At 43.6% G+C, this 8,620-nt stretch overlaps 1 protein-coding gene across 2 annotated transcripts in view; it reads left to right on the top strand.

Annotated features, from left to right (window-relative positions):
• The first annotated feature begins 3,697 nt into the window (after positions 1-3,697).
• Positions 3,698-8,620, top strand: part of LOC104915217 (PH and SEC7 domain-containing protein 3) — a 106,703-nt gene continuing 101,780 nt past the window's right edge. The window contains exons 1-3 of one of the 2 annotated variants that reach the window (XM_010725979.3): positions 3,698-3,774; positions 4,394-4,467; positions 7,910-8,018. The gene's annotated coding sequence lies outside the window, so the exon portion shown is untranslated. Of the gene's footprint in view, positions 3,775-4,393; positions 4,468-5,130; positions 5,222-6,033; positions 6,108-7,909; positions 8,019-8,620 lie in introns of those variants that run through there. The other variant, XM_031557349.1, reaches the window with a different exon arrangement.

Genomic DNA, 8,620 nt, shown 5'->3' with positions numbered 1-8,620 from the left:
AAAAAAGCTATTTCAGAGCAATGATAAGTGCCTGTCTGATGCTTTTAGCCTGGCCATACATGTCACATTCCTCTCAGGAATAACACTGTTTGAAGTATGCTCTTGCAGTGTGTTTCCAGATGCTTTTTGTGACCGTGTCACCTCCTAGGTCAGAGGCTCCTTTTGCTGTGACACCAACTCCTGCAAGAGACCACATGTTCCTGAGATGCTTTTGCATCTGGGTCTTTGTGCTCTGTGTCATGGTGACAAGAGAGATGGGTCATGGATGGACTTAATTGCAGGGTGGAGCGAAGTTTATTCCAGGTGAAGGTAGGTTGCTGTGGAGTTGTATCAGAGGAATTGTCTAGCCCTCGAAGCCTGAATTACTCCCGAATTGACTTTACTTCCTGGATGCTGTAAGCAAACAAACCTGCTGGGGCACAGAATCAAGCTGTCCATCAGTGGAGCTCTGTGTTATCACCTCCACCAAGCACCTTGGACACCAGCTGCAGCTGCTGGAAATACTCAGTACTTGACATGGCTTATTTTGCAAAACTATACTGGAGGAAAAGGTATTTAGTGCCATGACGGGCGGGATTAGCTTAAGAAGGCCAGCTTGGAACAAGCTCTTGGGCCTGGGCTGCCAAAGCAGAAACAAGCTTGAGGACTTCACATTAAAGCCACATAAATTTTTTTGACACGTGGTAAAAGAACTGAACAAGAAGGTGATGTCTTGAGTGAGCAACACAGTAGTTTGGAGTGCTAAGAAAACTGCCGAAATGGCAGAGATTAAACAATGAAAACCTCCCTTTTTGGAAGAGCAGTGAATGTGGCGTGCTCTTCCTTCTTAGCATGAAGTGGCATAGTGGAAGAAGTGGCTTATCTCCAAATTGTACCCATTATTTTTTTACAACAATTTTAGAACAGGAAGTGTCACTAATAACCGCGTCTTCCAGACTGGGCAAAGGCCAAATGCAATGGCAAGATGCACTCAAGTCTGGAATATGGCTGTGTTTCAGCCCTAGCAGAAGAACCATTAACCAGGAGGGAACTTCTGTCAGAAGATGACAAATTCTACTCTCAGTGAGTTCTGGTTTTCATCAGCTTTCTTGTGTGTGAAGTGTCTGTGGCCTAATGGAGAAGAAAGATGAGACGTGTATCAGCTTCTCCACCAGTGGGACAGTTGTGCCAGCTGGCCCACTTTGTGCTGCTTGCAGGGAATGTGTAGCCTTTGGTGTCTTATATCTTTCTGCCATGGCTGGAATGGCCTGGTGGCTTCTGGCCACTCGTGGGGTCATAGCTACCCAAGGGTGCCCATTGCCCATGCTGCACTCCCTGACTCATACTTTCTTAGCAAGCACTCTGCTCTTGCAAAAACATCTTTTCAGTCTCACAGCCAAAGGCTCACATACCTTTCATTGGTGTGACCTCCAGCTTCTGCCTCAGTTCTGCAAGGGGAAGATGGATCAGCTCAAACATTACTCAGATCAGAAATCTGACTGACTTCTGTTAAGTGTAATTAAGTGGAGGTGAATGCTGTAAAATAAACACAAATGTGTGATATGAAATAATTGTGCAGAGTCAAACAGCTTTGGCTATGTTAGAGGCAGATATATGCACATTTTTACATGCTCTGATGCTGCGTTGCAGCTTTACAGCTTGTCTTTGCTGCAGAGGAAATGCAGGTTTTTACACCTTTGCAAATGTAAATTCTTCCAGTAGCTCTTCTGAACAACGGTTGGCTTTTTGTTACTTTTTTTTCCCCACTATTGAGTTTCCTGAGCTTGAGGTGCAAAGAATATTTTAGTCTCTCTGAGCTATCTTAGACCAACCATGTTTGTAACACTGATTTGAGAAAGGAAGATGATCTCTCTTGATAAACCCTCTTTCTTTACTTCCATGAATAAACCAGAATTTTTTAGTTCAATATAAGAGAAAATAGGTGCAGCGCTTGAGTTCTGCTAGTTCTCAGGTCTCAGCAGATGTTGCCTGGGTTTTGGAAAAAAATTAGTTGCTTAAAGATACAGGTGTAACTTCTGGTAGCTTCATGAGGAGCCGTATTTTAGCTTCCGTAGGGCTGAAATTCATGTGGGGCAGACTTGTAGTCTATCTAAACATTGTTCTGCCTCCTGAGATACCAAAATATCATGGAAGTGCAGTACCTGCTGAACAGAAGCAGTCTGTCAGTTTGCTAAATATACTCAGAACAGATTGAAGGAAAAAAGTAAACGCAAGATGTCTAGTATATGCACTGATGAATTCTCTGAGTAAAAATGCTGGCTTTGTGCAGTTTTCCTTAAATCAGGCCTCTATCCCAATCTGTCTGATATAATGAAGGAGAAATACTTGCCCTGTGACTTCTGACTATTTAGATCTTTTTGCTCTGTTTTCTAAGAAGACGGTTCTTTGTGTAGTGAGCAGCAGCATACCTCTCAGTGGGATTGCTTTGACTTGAGCTGCGCACATACCGTAGAAATAATACATAGATGTCCAGAGGTCCTTACAGCACGCATCAAAAATCACTGACTTGGCAAATGGAAAATACTGAGTGACCTTTAAAGGTAAAGTGTAATCATAAAGACTTTAAATTAAAATGCTGTACACATTCACATAGTTACAGCTCAGACAGTGTCAGCCTTTGCATATTAAAAAGCGTTTAATTCAGAATAGCAGCTGACTGCCTCCTTACAGCTTCAACCAAACAACAAAGCAAGCATTTCTTTAAGAGGAGAAAAACTGACGTACAGGTGTAGAACAAGATTAACAGACTGAAAACAAAATCTACCTGCAGCTGTTTGATTCTGCTGGTATGGAATGCATTTTTAGTTACCGTTTCCATGGCTTTTCTAAGAGGAGACTCTTGTGCCTAGTTTCTGAATTGAGCCTCTCATCAAACACTGAACTTTTGTGAAGTCTGCCTTTGAGGAGAGAGAACAGCCTTGATAGTATCTGCCCTCTCTTAGTTTTGCTCTCTTCAGCCTGAACGCTTCACAGGAAGCAGTTCCTGATAAACAAATTCTGCCATGTCCTAAGTGCAATGCAAAGCCTGCAAAACCCTGATTCCTTTCGGCACATTCCTGGGGAGAGGGCACAGGGTGTGTGCCTGGGAGAACCTTGCAGTGGGGATGAAGGAGCAGAGCCACTTGCCTGGGTGCTGAGCCTAAGGGCTGCCTTGTACCGGGACATGATGAAGCCTGATAAGCAGGTAAGAGCGCTGGTTGATGATGGCTGGGTCCACACTCAGCCCAGGAGCCTGTAGGTGGTTGTGGACGTCAGCAGGTGCCTGGGAAGAGTTTGTCTTGGATTTTCATGAGGAGAATGTGATGGTCTCTACCTACGTGGAGGACGCGTATCCCTTAAGTTTGTTTGCCCTCTTATTCTGCTCCTATAGGCTTCTGGTTTCCGTGACACTGCTTTGAAGGGAGCACTGTGGTTTGAGTACAAACTGTTTGAGGAACCATCTCCTTCTGCTTGGTTCAGTGCTGACTCCTAATACCTTCTTTTGATGTCTTCTGGCTGATGCATTAAAAGAGGTGGTGAATCACTTTTTGTAGGCTTTTCCAGACCCCTTGCAAGTGCCTGCATCTCTGCCATGCATTTCTCAGCCAGCTCTTTCCTTTAGTTGAAAAGCCGTACCTGACTTAGTCATCCCTTTGTATAATCCAAAATGCTGGAGAATGATTACATGGAGCGCCTTCACATTAATCCTGTTCTTTCTCCTAGACCTCCTGGCTCTTCACTGACCTCCCTGTAACTCCCCTGAACCTTTGCTAATGTTGATATGGGCTGCTTCAGGTGAGATTAAGCCTTGCAGAGCTTCTGCTCTTTTCAGTCTTAATCTATTTACTATTGCTTTAGTTTAAAAGTTGCAAACACACGTATTAGCATGTAGGAGTGTGTGTGAGGAAAACAGAACATGGTGTACGAGGTCATACAAAAATAAAAACTACAAACCATCTCAGTAGTCTTTTTATGAGCACCAGTGTTCTCTCAGTTCCCTCTCTGCTGTCAGTGCATTGGCTTTCAGAAGCCAGCATGTTTATTTTAGCTCCAGCTTTCCCCATTTCATCCTGTTACTTTGGAAAGTGACTTAAGAAAAGCTCAACAGAAATAGGCTTTTCAAACAATTAGCACAACCTGTCAGAAGCACTAAGGCTTGCTGAGTTCACGCCCACACAAGAATTTTAAATGTGCTTAAAAACCAAGGGGTGACCATTACTGGTGCTGGGTGGTTGGATGGTTTGTCTATCCACAGCAGCAGAGGCAGAGCTCTCAATGCTTGACTGTGGAGATTTGACCATGGAATGACAGCTTGATGTGGACACTGTTGGGAACTTGCTGAAGAAGGCAGCACATCTATCAAAACCTGTCCATCATTCTTGCCTCTTTCTTATGTATTTCTTTTTATTTGCAGTTCCTTTTCGAATTACTGTGTTTCATTGAATCTCTGAGGGAGATTCTTGACTGTGGAAGAAAACATTGACACAGGTATTTAAACTGCTCCTGATGCATAAACTCACTAGATCAGGGTGCTGATAGGCTGCTGAGAGGCATTTTGTATCTTGCCAGGGATGCTGGTGAAGAAGTCAAGAGTTCTGTGATGAGAAGTGGTCTGTGTGTGCAGCTGTGAAGTCATCCACAGCTGATGCTGGATGTACTTAATTCCCGTCAGCCTCACAGCAAAGAGGAAGGTGGTAATCTTTGGCAGGTGGAGCTTTGCACATAAGAGAGTACAGAACTGGGGCTACACATTTGTGGCACGCTGTAGCTGTAAACCCCTCATCCTAACTGCTCTGTTCCCTCCAGAACAGAACCTCCAGAAGAACTAGAGTCAAGTAAGCCAAGAACTGGAATCACGTTTCTTTCTCTGAATAGGGTGGCAGTGTTTTATTAACAAACCTTGTAGGGAATCCTCTGAGGGAACTTTCACTTCTCTATCCTGGCACAGTCCTTAATGAGAGGTCCCCTTCCTCCTGTGGTATTTTTGACGTGACTGGTCTCCTGCTGTCTGTCTTACTCATGCTTCCTGAAGGATCAAGCTCATGCACTCCTCCCATTCTGATTTTTCCTAAGCACCATGTTGTCAGGTCTCTTCTGTGAAGTCACTGTGGTCTGTTTCACAGCATCTAGCCTGTTGGGCCAGAGACAAATGCAGCCTCTTCAGCTCCCAACCGAGAACTCTAACCCAAAGGATTAGGCTTGATCAAGCATGATCAAATATGCAGAAAGTGCTGCTAGAGAGGTGGGTGAATGGGCAGGGACTTGCTGCTCTTCTGCCTAGAACTCAGTCTGGACTGAAAAACAGTGTGTTTGAGGCTTATGAGAAGTGTATGTACAGCTGGGCTGATTCAATGGGATTGATGCTTTGAGTGAGTGTCAACTTCTGTGGCAGTGACAATCACCAAATGCATCAAAGGTAGTGGTTAATGCCCTCTGAGGGAAGCAATTAAGAAATGAGCTGACCGGGATGTAGATTTCTTTGCTCTTGAGCTGAAGGAGAAGGCTTAAGCAGGAGTTTTATATCCCTTCCAATCTTGCTTGCTTTTAATCCTTGCTAATGCAGCCTGGAAAGCTCCGTGAATGTTTGCCCAGTCCTTCTCTGAGATCCTGGTTTCAGGGGCATTATGACTTCAGCAAGATTTAAGTGAGTGACAGAGTGAAGAAGGGAAAGGAGAGATATTTTTTTTCTCTTGATTTTCTGCTTTAACTCTTCATTCTGTCGTCTCTAAGGAAGGAGTACAGTAAAGCAATAGTCTTAAAACCAGCTCATTCTCATTCTCTCCCTCTTCTTTCTCTAATATCTCTTGTTTAGATGAAATAACATAACCTTGTCATTAAGTCTGGGTCTGGAGGCTGTGAACTGCTTTAGGTTGAAGATCTTGCAGACCCTGCTTGGGTATCTAGCTGTGAAAGGTTGCCCTGTACACTGAAAAATCATTCACTTCTACTAGTTATTGGGTAGTGAAGAGAGCATTGTGAACCAAACTGTTCACAGTGCTCTTTACAGTAAGGTATAGACAAATATAGGACCTTGAAAAATGTGTTTGCTGGCAGGAAAGCTCAGAGCAGAAGATGTCTGTGAAGTTCTGAAGAACAGTGCTGAGAGATGGAGATGCTGTAATGCATAGGTGCGTAGATTAGAAATTCCTGACTGCCCAGGAACTGGACCATTCTGCCCATTTTATTTTACCATTTAATTCATCAGTGAGTGAAATTTGGCATCAGCTAGAAATATAACCACTGCATTCCCTTAACATCAATCTGGGTACAGTAGGTCTTTGTCTGGCTCCATAAGCTGCTCCTAACCACGATATCTCCAACTAAGAGCTTTTTCCTGCATGCAGCTGTCCCTTTTCCAGTCCTTCCTGCCACAAATCCTGCAAATGAATGCAGGCCTGAGAAAGTAGGAGAGATATGGAGACTTCTTCCATGCTTGTATTATCATGCTCATCATACTATTCTTTATGCTAGTAAGTCCTTGTACTGTTCTGTTTTTTTTTGTTTGTGTGTGTGTGTGTGTGTGTGTGTGTGTGTTTTTCTCGAATTATTTGGCAGGCTAATGTTAACAGGTCTATCAGAGTAGCTATACGAGTTGTAGTGGTAAATAGTTAGAACAGTGAATGAGTGATGAATACATCCAAGAATGTCACAGATGATCTACTGCTCAGTTATTGAGCATGTGTGCTGGACCAAATTCTTCAGCACTGGCTCGAGGCAGAGGGGTGGGAGAGGTAATTGGGGAAAAGAAGAAACAGGAAAGCCGGGCACTGTTCTAGGCCATGGGGCAAGGTGGTTATTTGTCAATATGGTCTTGAAAGAAAATGCAATCGTTGGAGAGCTAGCCTCAAGGGAAAGTATAGATTTGTGGTTTCATCTGTTTCATCTGTTAAAGATCATGTGTTATTGTGAATTATGTGTCTCCTATATTTTGAATTTCTGTTCGTAGCTGACGCTTACCCTAAGGTATTTGATGGAAGTGCATAGAAGTTATTAATGTCCTAGGGGGCAGAATGTTCCATCTGCCTTTTTTTTTTTTTAAGAGTATTTTTGTAAACGAAGTCCTTTGCCAGTATGAACCATGAAATGACTTAATATGCTGTAAGAACTGGCTGCTTCAGACATAGGATATGAATACAAGGATTGATGGAGAATTTATACAGTTAATGATTTATTTCATCTGTCACCTCAGAAACAAGAATTACATGCTCTGTCTTGCCCAGCTATGTAGAAACTTAGTGCTGATTGCAAACAGTATTTGCAGTACAGTCTATTGCTGGAGTCTGTCTTGGAGATTTGATTTGTCCTCACCTGTTTGGAAAACTGATTTTAATGTTAGTCATGCAGCCTTTCTTTCCTTTGAGAAACTGGACTTTACTGTGTCAAATTGCTTCTTATTAGTAGAATGTGGTGGGTGGATGCAAGCCTGTGTGACACCTGGGTGCTTGATCTGTCCATCCATCCATCCCCCCAGATGCCTCCTTGTGAGCCAGGAGGACCACCCTGAGCCCCCTCCTGGCTAAAGAAGCAGGTTTAACTTGTGTGGTGGCATCATAAACAAAAGGTTGGGTTGTTGTCCTGATGTAAACAGTGGAGGTCCGGCTGCCTGGCAGAGACCCTCAGACATCTCTAAACACCTTTTTACGTGCCTCACTATCCTTTTATCCATTTCTGACTCTCCCTGTTGTAGCTCTTGCTCCTCCCTTTCACTGCCCTACTCTTTTTCCTCTGAAACAGCCTGTCCTGTTTATGGTTTTTCATGGGGGTTCTAGTTTCATAACATTCTTAGTTGAATTTACAGTTTCTGATACTATTGCCCCGGCACTTTAAGCTTTACCTTACAACCCACCTGAATGGATCTCATGTTCCTGCTGCCTTTTTTTTTTTTTTTTCACTGGAAGATAAATAAGCTTTGTTTATTTTGACTCTGCAGGCAGAAGCACTTGTGTGGGATAATGATATATCAGCTCATGCCCAGTCTGTTGCCAAGGCCAAATATGAATTTTTGTTTGGCTTGGAGGAAGAGAAGTCTTCAGAAGTGGGTAAGTGCTATTTATCCCTAATGTGTGCAAAAACAGCCTGAAGACCCTTGGGAAGGAATTGCAGAAGCTGCACCTGATAGCCATGCAAGGGCTCACTTGCTGTGCCATGCTGCCCTTTACCAGAACACAGCATAAGTGCCAGATCAAAAGAGCCCAATGTTTTGGCCACGGCAAATTACAGCAGTTCTCTGTCTTAAGCTCCTACCTTTCTGTTTGGCTCAGTTGGGCAATCTTGACGTGATGATGGGGGCTCATGTGCCAATCATATGCAAGTGATGGGGTGGTGGATGGTGCCTGGCACTTTTACACAGTGGAGTCATCTCAGCCATGTGTCTGCTCTCCACATGCCAAAACACAGCTCTGCCTGGCAATCCTTCCAGGAATGCCCTGTATGAGCTGCATGCTGCTGTTCTGACAGCCAGAGTAGATAAGATTTTAATTTAGATACTCTAGGTATACCTGAACTGCTCCCTCCACTGTGTTCAGTAATTAATGTACTCCAGATGCAGTATCTACTGTTACGCCTAAGGATCAGTCTGTTTCTGTGCAGTTCTTTCAAACAGAGGGGTCTATCCTACCTTTCCCCAACCCAAGCTGAGATT

Source organism: Meleagris gallopavo, chromosome Z, assembly GCF_000146605.3.
Source record: "Meleagris gallopavo isolate NT-WF06-2002-E0010 breed Aviagen turkey brand Nicholas breeding stock chromosome Z, Turkey_5.1, whole genome shotgun sequence".
Classification (NCBI taxonomy): domain Eukaryota; kingdom Metazoa; phylum Chordata; class Aves; order Galliformes; family Phasianidae; genus Meleagris; species Meleagris gallopavo.
Note: the sequence above shows the minus strand (reverse complement) of the source record. Positions and strands in the feature narration are given on the sequence as shown.